This window comes from Microcaecilia unicolor, chromosome 5, assembly GCF_901765095.1.
Source record: "Microcaecilia unicolor chromosome 5, aMicUni1.1, whole genome shotgun sequence".
Taxonomy (NCBI): domain Eukaryota; kingdom Metazoa; phylum Chordata; class Amphibia; order Gymnophiona; family Siphonopidae; genus Microcaecilia; species Microcaecilia unicolor.
The window spans coordinates 283,274,771-283,294,355 of NC_044035.1; the positions used below are offsets into that span (position 1 = coordinate 283,274,771).

A 19,585-nucleotide genomic window follows, 5' to 3' on the forward strand; every position below is an offset into this window, starting at 1 on the left:
GCTTTCTGGGAGTTCAATCTGCATATTAGGCAGCACTATCACTCTGGAAGCCAGGGCATGGGCCTTTGCCATTTTTTGTAGCACCATCCTCAGTTCATGCCACTCACTTGCACTTCCTTTTCCATCTCCTTCTGTCAGATGCTACGTAATGTGGTCCTGGATAAGACGCCTACATGGTGATGAGGACAGAGGGAATGGCAATGCAGGATCGGTTTTGGCATCCAAACCCATTTTGAGCAACTGTGTTGCTCCTTTCACATGTGTCATTCCGGTGAGCATATGTGCTGCCTTTTCACCTACCTTCCTCTACATCTCCAGGTTGCAACCTCCTTAAAGTTGGCAATTGGTTCTTCTTAATGTCATGCAGCTTAGTGACCTTTCTCCCGCTCCCATCCATTCAGTCTTCTTTGTCATTTCTCTGAAACACAGAGCCAGAGTACTGTTTCATATTACTGTTTATTTGAGAGTAATGCCCAGTGCTTTTTTTATTCCTTAGGAAAAAGGGTGCTGGTACTCATGCAGAGCCAACCCTAGGGGGGGGGGGGGATGCAGGGTAACCAGGTATTTGTTCACCTGGTATGTTGGATACAGCCAGGTAACCCAGAACAGCTCTATCTGGAAGGTGGCTGCTTCTGAATTTAAGGGTCAAAGGTTTGAGGCTGGCTGGCCTATAATGGGGAGGAGGAGAGCAAGCCTTGAAGATTTTGAGTGAGAAATGTAATGGGGTAGATAGGACATTTTTGGAAGCAGGAAAAATAAAGGTACTAGTGCCTACTGGCTGAAAGAAAAGCCCTGGGAATGTCTGATCGTGGTAATAAGTAATGAGCCAGGCAAATGGATGAAATCAGAGCGCATTTTCCTGATACTTGGAACCCCACTTTGCTAACAGGTACATGTGCTATACTTATGCACATATATATTACCACTGCATAAGGAGAATTATGTATTTGGGAATGTTGTGCAGATGGTACTTGTCCTCATATAGCCTCCACTTAATTTCCTTTCACCAGCTATACTGAAATTTCTTTTCAGTAACTGAAGCTGTTTTGTCTGTGGTCCACCTGCCTATCACTTGCATGTGGACTTTTGATAGCATCAGTGGTGTAGCCAGACCCAGTATTTTGGATGGGCCCAGAGCTAATTTAGATGGGCCTTTGCACGGCATGGCACTCCACACCCCCCCCCCCCCCCGAGATATTAAAAAATTACAGATTTTTTCACCTACCCCACATCAACATCTCTCCTCCTCTGTGGTGTCCCTGCATCTGCCTGCCCACAGCTGAATCTCGTTCCTCCCTGGTGTACCTTGCAGGCGTCCCCAGCCTTGCAGTGATTCAATTATTGCTGCCTGTGCCAGCCCTGCAGGCTTCCATCGGTTGGGTCCAGTCCTCGCTTTCATCATTTTCTGTCTGGCGGGACCCAGCCGATGGAAGCCTGTAGGGCTGGTACAGGCAATAATTGAATCACTGTAGGCGCCGGGGACACCTGTAAGGTACACCAGGGAGGGACGGGGTTCAGCGACGGGCGGGCAGATGCAGGACGCCATGAAAGAGGAAAGATGTTGATGGGGGGGGGGTAGGTGAAAAAAAATTCTTTTTTTTTTTTTTTATATCTCCGGGGGGCGGGGGCCGTGGAGTGCCATGCCATGAAAGGGCCTATCTAAGTTAGCTCTGGGCCCATCCAAAATACTGGGTCTGGCTACACCACTGAGTCCATATGCAAGTGATAGGCAGGTGGACCACAGACAAAACAGCTTTAGTTACTGAAAAGAAACTTTCAGTATGGCTGGTGAAAGGAAATTAAGTGTAGGCTATATGAGGACAAGTACCAGCCGCACAACATTCCCAAATACATAATTCTCCTTATACAGTGGTAATATATATGTGCATAAGTATAGCACATGTACCTGTTATGCTTTGACTTCATAGGTGTGTTTTGTCACCACGGCGGACTGAAACAAAGAAATTTCTCAATCCACAGCTATACTACTCTTGGTTAATCTATTAGCCATAACACAAGAGATTCAATAGACCCCTGATGCAGGCCTCGGTGCCAAAACACGGCCATGTCGGGTCTTTTTTAAAACTATCTACCCAATTACATTTCTCACTCAAAATCCTCAAGGCTTTCTCCCGTCCCCAGGTTATAGGCCAGCCAGCTTCAAACCTTTGACCCTTAAATTCAGAAGCAGCCACCTTTCAGATAGAGCTGCTCTAGGTGGACCTGAGCCAAGAATGGGTGGGCCTGCTTACCTTAGGGGCCCTTTTACTAAGCAGCGATAATCCCACGGTGGGCTTACCTTGCGGCGATCCGGAACTACCGCAGGCCCAACGTGGGCGCCGGTGGTAGCTCCATCCCCAGAGCATGCCATTTCCGGCACTGGGGAAAATAGGTTCCTTTTTTTTTTACTGTAGCAGTTACTTGGCGGTGGCGCTGCCCAGTCACCACTGGGTTAGCGCAGGAGCCCTTACTGCCACCTAAATGGGTGGCGGGCGGTAAGTGCTTCCCCTTCACATAGCCACACAGCAAGTGCGATCTTACTGTATGGCCATTTATTTTTTTGGCCTTTTTACCCACTGCGGCAAAAAGGGCCTCAGCACGTGGCAAGAACAGCTAGTGCAGGGCTCCTTTTACCGCAGCTTAGTAAAAGGGCCCCTTAAAATCGTTTGTGTAGTTCTCTGCATCAGGGTGGAATAGCTAATAGCCTCATTACCGTAGTTTTTAGGTTTTGCAGGGTTAGCTTTTACGCAAAACATTCTTCTGTATTGTGCATCCAGGAAATCGTGCATAGATTCTGCATTAATCACACACCTTCCATTAGTTCTCTAACAGCTTGCATATGTGGCTGAATTAGCATGAGATTTTAATCAGTGCCCCATCCTCTGATATCTAGGCTTTAAGAATATTACTGATGGATTGAAATGTCAAAGTTTATCAGATAATCTAAACCTTGGGACCAATTAGATAAAGAAACAGGCAGCAAGACAGAGGAGGAAGGGAATTCTGTAGCACATTAAACAACTTCAAGGAAAACACCTCTAGGGTAATTTTAAACCAGGAATATTTAGCTGGAAAATATGTGCAGTAGGTGGCAGCAGCAAATCTAGTAAAGTCCAAAGAGCTTGTGCCTGAAGAGAGAGGAGAGGAAGGGAGAGGAGGAGACAGGAGCTTCTTATCTGAGCTCAGTTTTCAGGTTCTTTTTCTAGGGTTTACCAGGCTGTTTCATTCTCTTCCAGATTCCATTTTTACTCCTTGTTTGTTCTGGTCTGGGATACTTTACAGCTTGCCATAACCTCCTCTTTTATCCCACACATGCTGGATTAACTGGAGAGGTGCATAGGAAGTGTGGGAAGCCAGAGAGCTCTGGAGACTGGAACTTATCATGCTCCTCTGAAACATGGAAACAAAGTTGTGCGACTTTTGCAATGTGGAACTAGGTGGCTGTGGCAGTGTCGCAGAATCAGGTGAGTGAGAGCTTTGAGAACAGTCTTGTTTTCTTACAGATTTCTACACAATATTTGCATGGCAAGTCCTGACACAGTAAAGAGCCCTGTACCTGCCTTATTGAATTCTTGCTATGCTCAAGCTCTGCTTTCCAAATGAAAAGGATATCATTGACTTTCTACAATTACATTTGTAGAAAAAGCTATTAAGGCACTTTAAATTATTTAAATGGATTTTTTTGCATGTTTTGTTTTGAATTCGAGCTGTACTGAATAGCATATTTTACTATTTGGCCAAATATGAATAATGAAAATTATTATTTGGCCGAATACAAATAATGGTCATTGAGCTTTAATATAAAAAATAGTACAAAAAAAACCCAACGTGAAATCAGAGATCAAGTGTTTATTTCAGAAGGATTTAGCACAGTAGAGCCCCGGATTATTTGTATTTTAATTTAAATCAGTATTTGGGGCTGAATCAAATTGAATACGAATATTCGATACAGCTCTATTTTGAATATTATATTGCTTCGACTTGGGGTATGTGCATTGGTGAATGTTTTCACGTTGTAGCAACAGCTATTAGTGTCATAAGCCATTATAGAAGACAGGTTCAGGATAGAAAAAGAGATTGATTAGCTTAACAACTGTGTTTGCACCTTTCTCCCTTTTTACTTGGTTAATATTGATCTTGGTGAATTTTGTCAGGTCTGCTGTACTTCTGTTTTCTTTACATATGTAAAATAATAGAATTCCATAAAACCGTTTAGGACTAGATTCTATATATAACGCCTAAAAATTCAGCGCTGAGCTAAAATTTTGCTTAAGCGCATTCTAAAAAGTATACCTTAACAGGTGTACTTTATAAAATAAGACTAAATTTCTGCACGGTTTATAGAAAACACCGAGCGCCAGTGTGTGTGACTGAATTTAGTGGTGGGTAGTTATGCCAAGTAAAACCTGTTGTAAATGCTGATGCCTAAATTACACACAGCAGTGGCGTAGCTACTTGGGGCCATGGGGGCCTGGGCCCCCCCAAATGTCTTCTGGCCCCTTGTTTTGCTGGTGGGGGTCCCCAACCCCGCCAGCTGAAGCCTTCATCCAGCACCAGTCTCGACACCGCCACGTTGCCTGCCCTGCTCACTCTTCCCCTCACGTCCGACAGGCTTCTTTTAGTGAAACTGAGCATGCTCAATTTCATTAAAAGCAGCGTGCAGGACGTGAGGGGAAGAGCGAGCAGGGCAGGCAACACGGCGGCACTGAGACCAGCTCTGGATGAAGACTTCAGCTGGTGGGAGTTGGGGACCCCCGCTAGCCAACGTATTAAATTGCGGCAGTGGGAAGCATCGAGGCAGCGGCAGCGGAGGGGGAGCAGTGAGGTGGTGGGGGCAGTGAGGCGGTGGGGGGCGGTGGCAGGCAGCAGATCAAAATGTGCACCCCCCCCCCACCTCGGGCTCTGGCCCCTCCCGCCATTTTGTCGGGCTATGCCCCTGACACACAGACCGGGTATATTCTATGACCACGCACATAAATATTAGAAACTCCCGTGATCTGCCTGTTCCTTCCCCATGGCCATGACCCCTTTTCAACTATAAGAACTTACATGCAGCATGTTATAGAATATGCTTAGAGAGTTCTGTATGTAAATTCTAATTAATGCCAATTAGTATCAATAATTGCTTGCTAATTGGCAATTATCAGCACTGATTGGCTTGTTAAACAATTAGGTTATGCGCATTGTCATGGAATACGCTTTGATTTCTGAGGTTATTTATTTATTTATTTAACACATTTATACCCCACATTTTCCCACTAGTTGTAGGCTCAATGTGGCTTACACAATACCGTAGTGCAGGCTATAGTTAGTAAAATACAATTTAACTATGTAATAATAAGATAGTAATCGAATATGCAACATATAAGACAACAAAGATAATACAAGATAATTAAAGATAATAAAGTCCATGAATTTTGCTGTAATGTTATGCGCATCGTCATGGAATACGCTTTGATTTCTAAGTGGAAATCTCTGCACGATATATAGAATCTGGGGGCTAACGCCTACCATGTTTAAATCTTGCTTGTCTTACTTTCTGAATTATATGTTGATCATATAAGGAAATTATTTGACAACAGGGGACCAATAGAGAATGCCAAAAATGGGCCTATTTTATGAAGGCAGCATGCACATGATTGTGTCTTTATGATAAGACTTCTTGAATAAGCCCCCTGTTTCACAATGGCTTCACAGTGCATGTGTATATGCTACGAACTTGCAAAGTGAATCAGCCATAAATGCTCTTGCGCAAGGTTTCACCTGCTCCAAAGCAGGTGCAAGTACACTGTGAGTATATACTGTATTCTAAATACCAAAAAAGTTTGAAATTATAGTTTTGTGGGTGTCTCACTTTGTTATTCTAAGATTGCACAACCGGAATCATTTCTAATAAATCAACAGGGAACCTCAAACCTCCTAATAGGAAACATACTGCAAAAATTGCACCATCCACTATTTTTTCAAGGAGTAGGATACTATCACTGGTTCCAGTGAGGAGAATAAGAGAGAAAAAAACCAAACACAAAAACTCATGAATACATGAGAAAAACGGATGGTATAAAAACTCCCCTTCTCCTTCACTAATTATAGAAATTAACAAGATGAAACACCTCCCCTCAAAACCACCAAACCGGTAATAAACCTGGTAAATCTTAAATAACCCCAAACACACACATCAATTTAAAGCCTGTACCCATAATGTTTAAAACTAACAAAGCTAACCGCCCAATTTTTCAAAGTGTGAAGGAAATACCCATTGATTGGGTATTTTTTCCTTCACATTTTGAAAAATTGGGCGGTTAGCTTTGTTAGGCTCCTGAGGCAGGCACTCCATGACAAAACACGGTGCCGTGCCAAGTCTTTTAAGTTACAGCATTGGAAGAACAGTATTTTCTACAACTAAAGACTGTTATATGTAATTAAAGTACTGTTCCATTGGAAGCCCCATTGTTTGTCCAGTCTCCTTCTGTTTCCCACTATTTCACCTAACTATTGTGGCAGGTAAGAGATAGACAGACACAGGGTAGCCACTGCATGCCCTGGGATCAGTAGCATGGAATTTTGCTACTGTTTGGGATTCTTTCAGGTACTTGTAACCTGGACTGCTAGAAACAGGATACTTGGCTAGATGGACCATCGCTCTGACCCAGATGACTATTCTTATGTTCTTATGTTAAGTTACACCACTTTTCAGATGGACAGTATGTGCATGCTTTCCCTTTAAAATGTACCCCATGGTAAGGATGTGCATGTATTTTAGAAAATGTATGTATAAGTCCAAACCATGCTCCAATCCTAGCCACGGGAGTGCTTCCATAATTAAACGTATGCATTTACAGGGGGAATGCACATAAGCGTCGATCTTTTCCTATATGAGCACGCATCTGTGGAATGCACTGCCAATTGACTTGAAAACAATTTACGACCTAATCAGCTTTCATAAATTTCTGAAGACTTATCTCTTCAACAAGGCATACCACAATGACCCATAATAAGAACTGTAATGCACCACCACTTATTTGATTTTCTGAATGTTTTCTTTTTATAACTGACTGCTTAATACTATTTTGTCATCCATGTTCTTTATATTATACCAATTGTAACTTTTATTCTGAAATGGCGAATGCCATGACGGAACATTGTAAGCCACATTGAGCCTGCAAATGGGTGGGAAAATGTGGGATACAAATGCAACAAATAAATAAGTTTAAGTGGATAGACGTCAGGCAATTTTAGTAAAGGTCACTGCTGAGTGTAAAACTGTTTTACCCATGGAAATACCTTTTAAAGTTAATGTATGTAAAATAACGCCAAAAAACACGAGCAGATATGTGAGAATTAGCACAGCACATGCTCTTTGGCCTGAATTGCTGAGCTTCCTTCCCAACAGTCAGTGTCCAGGGTTGCCAGATGGGCAGTTTTCCAACCCAATTGGGCGGTTTTCTGCAACCCGCCGCGGGAAACTTTTGCCTGCGGCAGGTTGCGGTTTTTTGGGCTCGTTTTCTTTTTTCTGTGCGGGTTTTGGGCGGTTTTTCGGCCAGCGGGGGGTGGGGCTAATGGCGACAGAGGCGGGGTTTGTGACATTTTGGGTGGAGTTTGGTGACGTATTGGGCGGGGCGATGACGGTGGGGCGGGGCTGATGACGGCGGGGCGGGGTGATGACGGAAGGGGTAGGGCTGATGACAGCGGGGGCTGGGGTGATGACGGAAGGGGCGGGGGGTGATGACATCGGGGTTGGGGTGTGTGCGGTTTTTGGGCGGGTTTTGAGCGGTTTTGTGTGGGAATTTTTTTTTTTATATGGCAACACTGTCAGTGTCTTCTGTTTCTCAACTTTTCTTCTTTTGTGTGCATCCTTGGCCCAATCCTGATTGCCCAGACGCCTGAGGAAACTGTGCATAAATTGGAGTCCCACCTCCTCACATCATACATCTGTTGAGTGGCCTATTTTAGTTCAGGTGCAGTTAAATCCAGGAGATAATTTACTCTTTTCCAAACCAGACTGTGAGGTTTTGGTCCTGTGTTAGTGCAAAGATTGTTTAATTAAGAGTTTCCACTGTAAGTAGCATCATTACTGAAGAATAGAGTGTGTGTGTTGTAGCACTGTGAAAATGTGCAGTACTGATGAAGGCAGACATATATGGAAGGATTTGATCAGAGGAATTCCAGTGCACTATACTCCCACCTTTCATTGTGCATGAATACTAAAGTTCATTAAATAATCTGTATTGAATGTTTTATCAAAGATACAGTCCTTTACATTTGCAAAACATGTCTTTCAAAAGATGTGCCTTGCATATTTTGCTTCAAAACTTAATACTTCTGTTGTGTATTAGAGGATTAGGAATGGTTTCCAGGGCAGCCAAGAGACAAAGCCAGGCCCAGGGCAAAAAATGTTAAGGTGCCCCCCCCCCCCACTCTACTCCCGCCTCTCTCCCTTCCTTCCTTCCTGCCCTCTCCTTACGGCTCCAGTACCTCCCTCCCTTCGTTTCATCTCCAGTACCTCTCCTTCCCTCCAGTGCCTCCCTCACCGCACGTCCAGCACTTTGTCTTCTGATTCAACTTCCTCGAAAACAGGAAGTTGCATCAGAAGGTGACACCAGGCAGAGGGAAGGCCCCGAGCAGGCCTGTGGGGATCATTGTTAGCAGCTTCATTAGATAGAGGTATCATAGCAGGGGGCAGGGAGACACAGCAATGCCGAACTCACAGGAGCGGTAATTGTGTTTTGTTTTTTTTTTAATACCACAGGAGCAAGGCTTTTTACCTTTCCCATAACGTGGTAAAAAGCTTTGCTCCCATACCTGAAGTTGCATCAGAAGGTGGCACCAGGCAGAGGGAAGGCCCCAGAGCAGGCCTGTGGGGATCGTTGTTATCAGCTCCATTAGGTAGAGATACCATGGCGGGAAGAAGGGGGGGGGGGGGGGGAAGACACAGAGATGCTGGACCCACAGGAGCAGTAATTGCATTTTTTTTTTGTTTTTTTATACCACAGGAGCAAGGCATTTTACCATTCCCACAAGGTGGTAAAACGTTTTGCTCCCATACCTGTGGTAAGTGCACCAGATTTTGTTCTGTTATTGTGGGCCCTGGCGCCGGACCCGGTGGAATCTTGCTCCCTGCCCCCCTCTTTTCCTCATGGTGGCCCTGATGATTTCCAATGATGCTTCTGCCTACAGATGAAAGTCTGGCGAGGCAGAAGAAGAGCAGGCAGAAAAAAGACCATGCAGCCATTCGCTAATAGGAGAGGAGAAACTAGACATGAAGGCTGAGGCAGTTCACAGAGATTTCCAAACAGACATGTTCTTAACTCTTACAGCATTCTAAGCTACAGGTAATGTGGAGCTTGCAGTGCATTTTGGGATCCGATGTGCACCAGCATTCTTTGTGCTGGTCACAGTGGCGTTCCGAGGGGCGCTGACACCCGGGGTGGATCGCCGATGCGCCCCGCCTCCCCCGGGTGCAGCGCCCCCCCCCCCTGTGCAGCGCGACCCCCCCCCCCCAGCGAAGGGTCACCCTCCCACCCCGGTGAAAGAACCCCCCCCCCCGGGTGCACACCGCTGGGGGGGTGCCGCACGCCGGTCAGCGTCGTTCATGTCCATGCTCCCTCTGCCCCGGAACAGGTTACTTCCTGTTCCGGGGCAGAGGGAGCATGGAAACGAACAGCACTGACCGGCGCACGGCACCCCCCCAGCGGCATGCATCTGGGGCAGACTGCCCCCCCCGCCCCCCCCCCCCCCTTGGTACGCCACTGGCTGGTCATACTCCAAGTTAGCTCCCAGTTTTCATGTTGGAAGGAGATACTAAGCTTTTAGATGGAAAATGGCACACAGACACCTTAAGGTTCTCTCTTTCCTGGTCCTGAAGTAAATGTTAACATTTTGCATTACTTCAGAAGTTTATTTCATCTTTCTTTTGTCCTCTGCAAATTCCTCAGAGCACTGAAACAAGGATCACAGAAAGGAGTACCTAATGGTTAGAGCAGTGGGCTGAAAAGCAGGAAAGCCTAGTTCAAATTAAACTGTTGCTGCTTGTGATTTGGGGCAAGTCACATAACCCTCCATTACCTTAGGTGCAAATTTAGGGAGCTAATCTGGAACTACCGCCTGCCCAACGTGGCCGCTGGTGGTAGTTCTGGCTGGAGCGTGTTCCATTTCTGGTGCTCTGGAAATTTTATTTTTTTCTGTAGTGCGGCACTAACCCGGCAGCAATCGGGCATCGTCACGCGCTGCCAGGTTACTGCCGGGTTACTGCAGGAGCCCTTACCGCCACCTCAATGGGTGGCGGTAAGTGTTCCCCACCACATGGCCACGCGGTAAGGGTTATCTTACCACATGGCCATTTGTGGAGGGGGGTAAAAAGGGCCCAGGCGCATGGGAAAAATGGCCCCCGCCTCTGCTGCAGGGCCATTTTCCCAGCAGCTTAGTAAAAGGACCCCTGACAGTGTAAGCTCTCCAGGGATGGGAAAATACCAACTGTACCTGAAAGTAACTTGCCTTGAGCTACAACTGAAGAAGGTGTGGGCTAAATCAAAAATCCCATCATACTTTCTCTTCCCTACAAATTGGCCAAAATAGAGCAGTGGGCTGAAAACCATTGGATCCCAGTTCAAATCCTTCTGCACCTTCTTGTGATCTTTGTTAAGTCACTTCACCCTTTGTTACTTTAGGTACAAACTCAGATTGTGAGCTCTCCAGGGACAGAAAATGTACACCACTTCAATAGTGAGGGAAAAGAGGATGGAATTTAACATACAATGAAAGTGGTTTACATATTATATGCAGACACTTATTTTGTAACTGCAGAAATGAAGGGTTAAGTGATTTGCTTAGAGTTACAAGGAACTGCAGTGGGAATCAAACCTGGTCCCCTTGGTTCTAAGGACACTGCTCTAACCATTAAGCTACTCCTTCACTGAGTATATAAGAAATAACACTAGTATCATGTTATACTTGTTACTCTTCTAATTTTTGACTCTTTCCCATAATTACCATTGATCCTTTTGATTCAGGTATGACACCATCCTATGTTTAGCTCTTACCTTACAGTTTATGCTATAAAGGATCTGGACCTGGTCTCATGATCATAGTTGTGGTGAGCTAGTCTGAGGCAGTATGGATTCACTCTTATCTACCATGTTGCCGAATTACTAAGATTAAATGGCTGTGGTCCTACATTTAAATTTATAGTACTGTTTGTTAATTATTAACCCTGAGTTCCGTGTTCTAGGCTTAACTTCAAATTCTGATCTATGAATGTATGTAGTAATAATGTTGTAAAATCTGCCTTTTTTTCTAAGACTAGTTCATAATAAGGATGGCTGTTGTTAGAAACGATAAGGGCATTCTCAGCGACATAGCCCATATCATTTCATGTCATTGGAAACCAAAAATGTTCAGGAGAAATCTGAAATTCTACCCCATGTCATCTTTGGATACAAGTGCACAGTATTTGGACAACTGCACATGCATGGGAAAGTGCGCATTGCCAGAAGTGTGAGGTCACGGCCCTTTGCTTTTTTTCCATCCCCACCCCCACTGTTTGCTGAATTAATTTTACACCTGCCAGGCCATTCCTCAGCCACCTAGTCTGGGTGAAGATTGATTGGTTCTTTGCAGCTCTGTGTTTGCTCAAGATAATTATGGCTCTTTTCCTGTGACATGGGAAGAGGGGTGGGGAAGAACATTGGCTGAATCTTCTGATGTGTGAATGTACATTTTTCTTTGTAAGTGCAGACATTGGGCACTAACACTTACAAATAATTGGGGATGCCAAACAGAATATAAACTGCACCTCTCCATAAATAGATTTATGATCTGACGACGAAGGGTTACCTTCGAAAGCTAATCAAAAAATGTATTGTTAGTCGAATAAAAAAAGGTATCATCTTATTTTCTTTTCTGTGTTTTGTTTTATTTTATTTTATTCTAGGTCTATTGATTACACAAATAGAATGAAAGCTCTTGCCATGTGAGTTTGGCCATGAATTGCAAGTTAAAGCATGCAGATGCTAGTGGAAATCCTGTTTCCTGATGTGTTCTTTGTAAGGGAATGGCTTCACAGCTCATGCATGCGTACTTCCAACTTGCAAAGTGAATCAGCCAATCAGTGTACAGGCTTTTTTTTTTTTGGTGGTGGTGCCATTTTGGAAGGATCTCTGTATACAAGCAGGCAGCTGGCCTACATTTTTCTGATGATTCATTCTGGAGAAAAGAATAGGGAGAGAAAGAGAGACAGAAATATTATTGAAAAATAAAAACTGCATCAGGTTTGGCAGATCAGTCAAAGTGTGCCTGCGAGACAGAGGCAGTCACACACCAGTGCCCCGCCCAGACTGCCCACTGTGCTCTGTGTGTCTCAGTAGTGGTGCAGTGCTAGTAGTCACTTGTAGGCTCATATTCATTGAGCTACACAGCCAGACATAGGCATCAGGCTTCAAAGGTACACTAGTAGTCCAACTATCCTTTGTGCCTGAGGAAGGAGCAGCGAGATAGAGCAGTACTATGTGTGAATCTGGGCCCGATGCCAAAATGCTCACCATAGAGCTGTGTTCAGATGTCTGAGCATGTTTTTCTACTGCAAATGTAATACTGTGCCATGCAAAAAGCTGATGGCATGTAAATTTTGTGTGTTGAAAACTTGTAGCTAATTGGGGGGGGAGGGGGCGGACACGTGAACAAAGGTTTAGTGGTAAGCGCAGTTTCTTGTGTGTATGTCCAAACAAAAATTGAACATGATAGCATACATCGGCGTCTGTTCTTCTGTGTCTAAATATGAGCCTCACTTAAACTCAAGAATATGTTCCTCCACATGTGGTGGACTTCTCCAGTTTTAAAGACTCAATGGGCTTTGATAATTGATACTCTGCAAGACATATTGGGGAAGACTTACCCACTACGGGCAGAGTAGCACTGCCTACTGCATCACAAACCAACTGCAATTACTGTCCCGCAACACAAACTTGCTTCTCTGCTATTAATAGCTAGTAAACTGGTCATTGTTGCACAAGCGTGTAAGCAAGCTGCTTTACCTCCTGTGTCTTGAATCCTGCAGAAATTGGATGGTATTTTCCAACTTTCAAAGCTTATAGCTTTACAACATGGTCGACTGACTAACTTATATGACATTTGGCAAGTCTATGAACAATGGAAGATGGGAGCTGGTACCCCCTCCACGTGAGGGATAGCACCACAGCTTACTTACTCAGGCCTTCAGACATGATAAATATATGCCACTGTACTAGAGGGGAGAGGGAGGGATAGGGGGGGGGGGGGAGTTTTTTTCTTTGTTTGTTTATGCTGCTATCATTTTTGTATTCATAGTTTGTTAATTTGCAGTATTTCAATTTAAAAATGTTTGATAAAATAAATAAATACGAGCCTCACAAAATTTGCTTGCACATAAATGTTTTGTGAGGCTCATATTTAGGTGCCGAAGAACAGGTGCTGATGTGTGCTTTCACTTTTGGTTTTATTCAAACACATACACATATTGTTACCTACTGTCTACCTTTGAACTTTGCAAGGGCTTCCTTCTGATTGCAAAAGGAGACAAAACTGGCATGAAATCCTCTCTGTGAATCCTTGTACACTGTCCTAGACCTGGTGAAAAAATTTTGCAAGTCAGCAGCCCCTGTTTACCTCTCAGCATTGCTGCAAAATACTCATGCCTTCAATAAAATGTGCAGGCATATATTCTGTGCGAGTTAACATCTGTGCTCCTGGCCCTCTCTGCATGGCTCGGCTCGTAAAGCCTTCATTCATCCTACAGTAGCCATATGGTTAGGCCTGTGATAGCTTTCTGCATTGGCCCCTCTGTGTTTGTGCAGCACTCCATGCAGCTACCCACAGGGACAGGCACATCAATCATCTGCCTGTCAAGAGGATGAAAATATGTAGGTGACAGACAGCGAGAGAAGGAAACCATGGCTGTATTGGGTAGCACTAGTAGGAGTAATAGTCCTGAAAGCAGAAGTAAACATATATTCTTTCATAGATATGGAAGCCGGAAGATGGTTGGCGGTTCAGCCTGGCAGTGGTATAGGAGCAGAAGGGCAACAGGCAAAACTAGTGCAACAGTCTCCCTTCTCAGATCCCCAGTATTAGTTAGACAAAATCCTTGAATCAGATGATGTTGATATAGAAGAAATAGAAATGGAACGTTCTAATCTCTCAGGAGATTAGCAGCTTGGTGTCTGATGTAGAGGAGACTTTTACTATAAGTACGTAAGTATTGCCACACTGGGACAGACCATCAAGCCCAGCATCCTGTTTCCAACAGTGGCCAATCCAGGTCACAAATACCTGTTAAGATCCCGAAAAAGTTCAGTACATTTTATGCTGCTTATCCCAGAAATAAGCCATGGATTTTCCCCAAGTCAATTTAATAATGGTCTATGGACTTTTCCTTTAGGAAGCCATCCAAACTTTTTTAATGGCAAATAGTAGCCATAGCATTGTTCAAGCTGCTACTAGTATGCCAGTATCTTCTGACACACTATTAACCACGTGTCCTAGCGACATCAAAGGATTTCATAGGAGTGTCCAAGAATAGGGTGTTCAAAACAAAAATTTAGATATGTGGAGTCACCTGTCCTGGAAGATCAGTGCTTAGTAGAATGTCTGCACTGTGAGCAGCATGTGCGCTGGGGAAAAATCAATGGCCATCTTTACAACAACTCTATGAAATGCCACTTAGAAACGCAACATAAGACTGTGTTGTTTTCAGGGGAGGTTGGAAGTCTTATTTCAAAAGAATGAAGAAGTAGGAACAGGAAAGGAACGGCAGAAGTAGGGAGGGTCTAGCAGCAGTGACTCTGATGTTAATCCATTTCTCCAGCCCCTGCCAGCAGTTATAATAAAGGCCCTTCCTCGGACATAGAGGCAGGCTACAGTGGAGCAAATGGGAGGGTGTCCTACAACCCTGTCTTGTGCCAAGAGACAGGCTGCATCCAAAGTGGTGACACAGTGCATGGCTGAAATGATTGCTTTGGCTGACCAGTTCCTGCAGATCATGAAGAAAGTGGGGTTTAAGTGGCTGTTCCATCTGTTAGCCCCAAATTATACAATGAGTTTTTAGTAGACTGGTGGCAGGCAGGGCTCTAGCAGAAGTCAACAGGCAGGGGCACTGTGGCAGTGGCAAAGTTCCACAAACTTTTGCCACAATTGCGCACTCGTCCTGCAGGTGCAGTGTACACTCTTTTGTGGAGTGTACCCTTTTTAATGGAGGGTGCATTCTGCCGTTGAGTGTGTGCTTGTAATGACATTGGCCCAGCAATGAAAATGAAACCTGACCTAATACTAAATGAATAATCCCGCTAACAACATGGAAAACAAAATCTTTTGGGCTGCCCATCCCTACTTCATAATCTGTGCCCTTATTTGGTACCTGAAGATCTTGATACTATTATGCCTTTTAGTATTTGGTTAGTTAGACTACTGTAATGATCTTTTGATGGGGATCTGTAAGAAACACCTGCTTATATTGCTGTATATGCAGACCAAATTATCAGATCATATCTGCATTACTCTAATGTTGGATGCACTTCATTGGCTCCCAAATGTATTTTGAGTGGTTTAAGAACCTTTGTGTCATCTATACAGCTCTTATTTAAATTAGAACTTAGTTCATTATGCACCTAATAGGTTGAGAACATGGTTCTCAACAGTTGATGACCAACTGTTTCTGATATTAGGTTGATAGAAACATGGAACAGAACTTTTCCATCTCTGAACTTTATCTTTGGAACAGGACCCCTTTAGAGATTAGATCCAGAAAGCTTGAGAGACATTTTTTTGTTTTTGGTCTTATTTTTTTGGGGGGGGGGGGGGGGGGGAGAGACTTAATTGATTGTGATATTTTATTTTTATTTGAATTCCTGAACCAGCTGATTTGGATGGTTGTATTCATTCTTGTGATTTTTTTCTGCTATGGACTAGATTCTATATATCACACCTAAAAATCAGAACCGAAATGAAATACGCCTAGACATATTCTATAAAGTATGCCTTAATTTAAGTTTATAAAATCCGCTGAGCGTCTGTCTGCATGACTAAATTTAGACATGGGCAGTTATGCCAAGTAAAACTTGGTGTAAGTGCCGACGCCTAAATTAGGTGCGGACCATAGTTTTATGAAACACCCACAACCTGCCTATTCCACGCCCATGGCCATGTCATTTTTTCAACTATCCTGCTTATTTTCAAATGAGAAGGCCGGCCATCTTCCGACACAAATCGGGAGATGGCCGGCCATCTCATAAACCCGGTCAAATCGGTATAATCGAAAGCCGATTTTGGCCGCCTTCAACTGCTTTCCGTTCCAGGGCCGGCCAGAGTTAAAGGGGGCGTTTTGGGAGGGTACGGAAGGCGGGACGGGGGCGTGGTTATGAGATGGCCGGCTTAGGCAGATAATGGAAAAAAGAGGTCGGCTCTGACGAGCACTTGGCCAGCTTCACTTGGTCCACTTATTTTTAGGACCAAGCTTCATAAAAGTGCCTCAACTGACCAGATGACCACTGGAGGGAATCGGAGATTACCTCCCCTTACTCCCCCAGTGGTCACCAACCCTGTCCCACCCCCCCCCCCAAATTTTTTTTAAACATTTTTGTGCCAGGTTCTATGCCAGCCTCAAATGTCATACCCAGCGCCATGACAGCAGTATGCAGGTCCCTGGAGCAGTTTTAGTGGGTGCTGCAGTGGACTTCAGGCAGGCGGACCCAAGCCCATCCTCCCCCCACCTGTTACAATTGTGGTGATAAATGTGAGCCCTCTAAAACCCATCTGAAACCTACTGTACCTACATGTAGGTGACCCCCTTCCCCCATAAGGGCTATGGTAGTGGTGTACAGTTCTGGGGAGTGGTTTGGGGGTTTTTGGGGGGCTCAGCACACAAGGTAAGAGGGAGCTATGGATCTGGGAGCAGTTTATGAAGTCCACTGCAGTGCCCCCTAGGGTACCCGGTTGGTGTCCTGGCATATGAGGGGGACCACTGCACTATAAATGCTGGCTCCTCCCACGACCAAATGCCTTGGTTTGAGATGGTCGCCATTAGTTTCCATTATCGTCAGGAAACCAATGGCGGCGATCTGTAACGCCGACGATCTCTAACGCTGGCCCAAATGTTGAGATTTGGCCGGCCCCGACCGTATTATCAAAACAAAAGATGGCCGGCCATCTTCTTTCGATAATACAGTTGTGAATGCCAGTTTCCGGGGCCGGCCTTGGAGATGGTCGCCGATATATATTGCCGGCCCCATTCGATTATGCCCTCCATGTGACTTAGAATTTATGCACATCACGTTACAGAATATGCTTAAACAGTTCTGCGCGTAAATTCTAATTAAAGACAATTAGTGTCTAATTGCTTCTTACATTGCAATTATTGGCACTAATTGGCTTGTTAACTAATTAAGTCACGCTATATAGAATCTGTAAGTATGTGTGTCTTGATGTTGTATCATTTGATTGGCATATTATTTTCAGTGTGGATTGTATATCACCTGGATCATTAATTTGGGAAGAGGATTCATAAATTAAAGAAAAAAAAAGACTGACAGACATGAAGAAAATGAGATGTCATATGTAACTATGAGGAGGATGTTGGTTCTTCCATTCTTGGAAAAATGGTAGAAGCGCTGCGTACAACTGGTAGTGCTATAGAAATGATTTGTAGTAGTGGTAGTAGAATCTATTAAGAAGGAAAAGGTTTATAACATTTCTAGCCCCTTGCTACTGCTGGTCCTAGTTACATAGCATGATCAGGATGGCCAAGAATAGGCAACTAGAACTGTTTTCCCTGGAATACAGCAGTAATTAGGAATCTAGACGGCCTAAATAAGCATTTTTGCTGTTTTGAAACCCCCACAATTTTTGTTATCTTGGAGCTTGAAAGAATTCTTCATGGCCCTGACTGTGAGTTATCTACATGTAATGTTAACCATAGCTGAACAGAAATGATCTCAAACAGAAACAGCCCAGTTATGAACATGAAGGTATGGGGCAGGGCAGGAATTGGGGTGCTGAGTGAAAGAGCAGTATAAACGTTTGGGGGGAGAAGTTATCAATTTGCGTTAAGGCTTTAAGTTGCGTTATTTACCCCTTAGCATAACTTAAAGGGCCCTAACGCAGCTTGTCTTAATTTTCTGTGGCAATATTTAAGTTGCTACAAGTTAACAGTGATGGAAACATGACCTCTAGCGGTAGTCGCGTGAGACTACCTCTAGGGGTGCCATTTTGTGGCCAGCGTTGTACTGGGCAGGTGTGACTGGGCATTGTTGCTGCACAACTCTTCCCTGACCACCAATACTGAAAAGTTAGCCTATTGAGAAGGGTAGGGGCTTAGACCTATTGAGGTGGGTGGGGCTTGAGCCATGGCAGACTGAGCCGGGGAGATCCTATTCTGTTGGCCCAAGAGCATGATGCTTTCGGGCCACTAGAATAGTGACGCTTGGGGCTTTATCTTTTAATACGGGATTCAACAACCTGCAGGACTGAGATACCATAGATTGCTGAATCCCTGGAAAATCAGTATGCAATAAAAGGTGATCTTTTACCACATCTTGATAACTAGCCCCCTTACTGTCTATTTAGGATATTCCATCACTGTTAGGCAGATAGGACTAAATTATGTATATGGTGCTGAAAAATTGGTGCTATGCAAAAATTGGTGCAATTCTATAAATGGCACCCAGCGCCATTTATAGAATTGCATTTGGCGCTTGGATCCACGCACACCAACTGAAACTTGGTGTAAATTCTCACACCTAAATCAGGCGCAGATCTCCCTTAGTCTATAACACTGAATGCAAATTCCAGGAATGCTCCTGATCTCTCCAAGCCCCTTCCATGGCTGCACACCCTTTTCGGATCCATGCGTAAAATTTATGTGCAGTTCCTAGCACCTAAAGATGTGCGCATAAATTTAAATTAATGCCAGTTAGCACCAATAATTGATTATTAGCGCTCAATTATCAGCACAAATTGGCTCATTTGGCAATTAAATTGCACGTGCAAATTTTGCATGTGCCCAAATTTGTGCACGCTATTTTGAGCACCATATATAGAATTAGGGGGATAGTGGTCTACTGAACTGGACCATTTGCTATAAGAAACCTTTCTTTTTTGCTTTTGCCTGTGATCGATAGAAGCATTGCAGATATAAAATGCTTCTATTGATCATAGACAAAGAAAATGTTTTGCAACCAGTTCTCTGGACAGGCAGGTTACAGTAAGTGACTTGTCCAAGGTCAAACAGTCAATGATGAATGGGGGATTTAAAACAGATTCTGTAGGTTCTGGATTAGCACCACTATCCTGCTGGGTCTGGATGGTTTACTCCATCAATATACTCTAATTCTGCTGCTAGTTCACTCATGTAATATTTGTTCAGATATTGCTGGGTTAGCACTGAGTGCATACAGAGGAATTGCTTTTGTATTGTAAACAAGCACTTTTAATTAGCAGACCTCATATAATAATTTATTTAGCACATATAGTTCATTCCAACTCTGCATTTATCAGTCAATCAACCTGTAACAAACATCTGGGTGTATGTGATTTCCTATTGTCCCTCTTGATAATTAAGGTC

The 19,585-nt window shown here is 44.1% G+C and overlaps 1 protein-coding gene across 2 annotated transcripts in view; it reads left to right on the forward strand.

Moving 5' to 3' along the window:
* The first annotated feature begins 200 nt into the window (after window positions 1-200).
* Window positions 201-19,585, forward strand: part of HTR1F (5-hydroxytryptamine receptor 1F) — a 229,344-nt gene continuing 209,959 nt past the window's right edge. Inside the window, exons 1-2 of one of the 2 annotated variants that reach the window (XM_030204243.1) lie at window positions 201-271; window positions 3,237-3,464. The gene's annotated coding sequence lies outside the window, so the exon portion shown is untranslated. Of the gene's footprint in view, window positions 272-3,199; window positions 3,465-19,585 lie in introns of those variants that run through there. The other variant, XM_030204244.1, reaches the window with a different exon arrangement.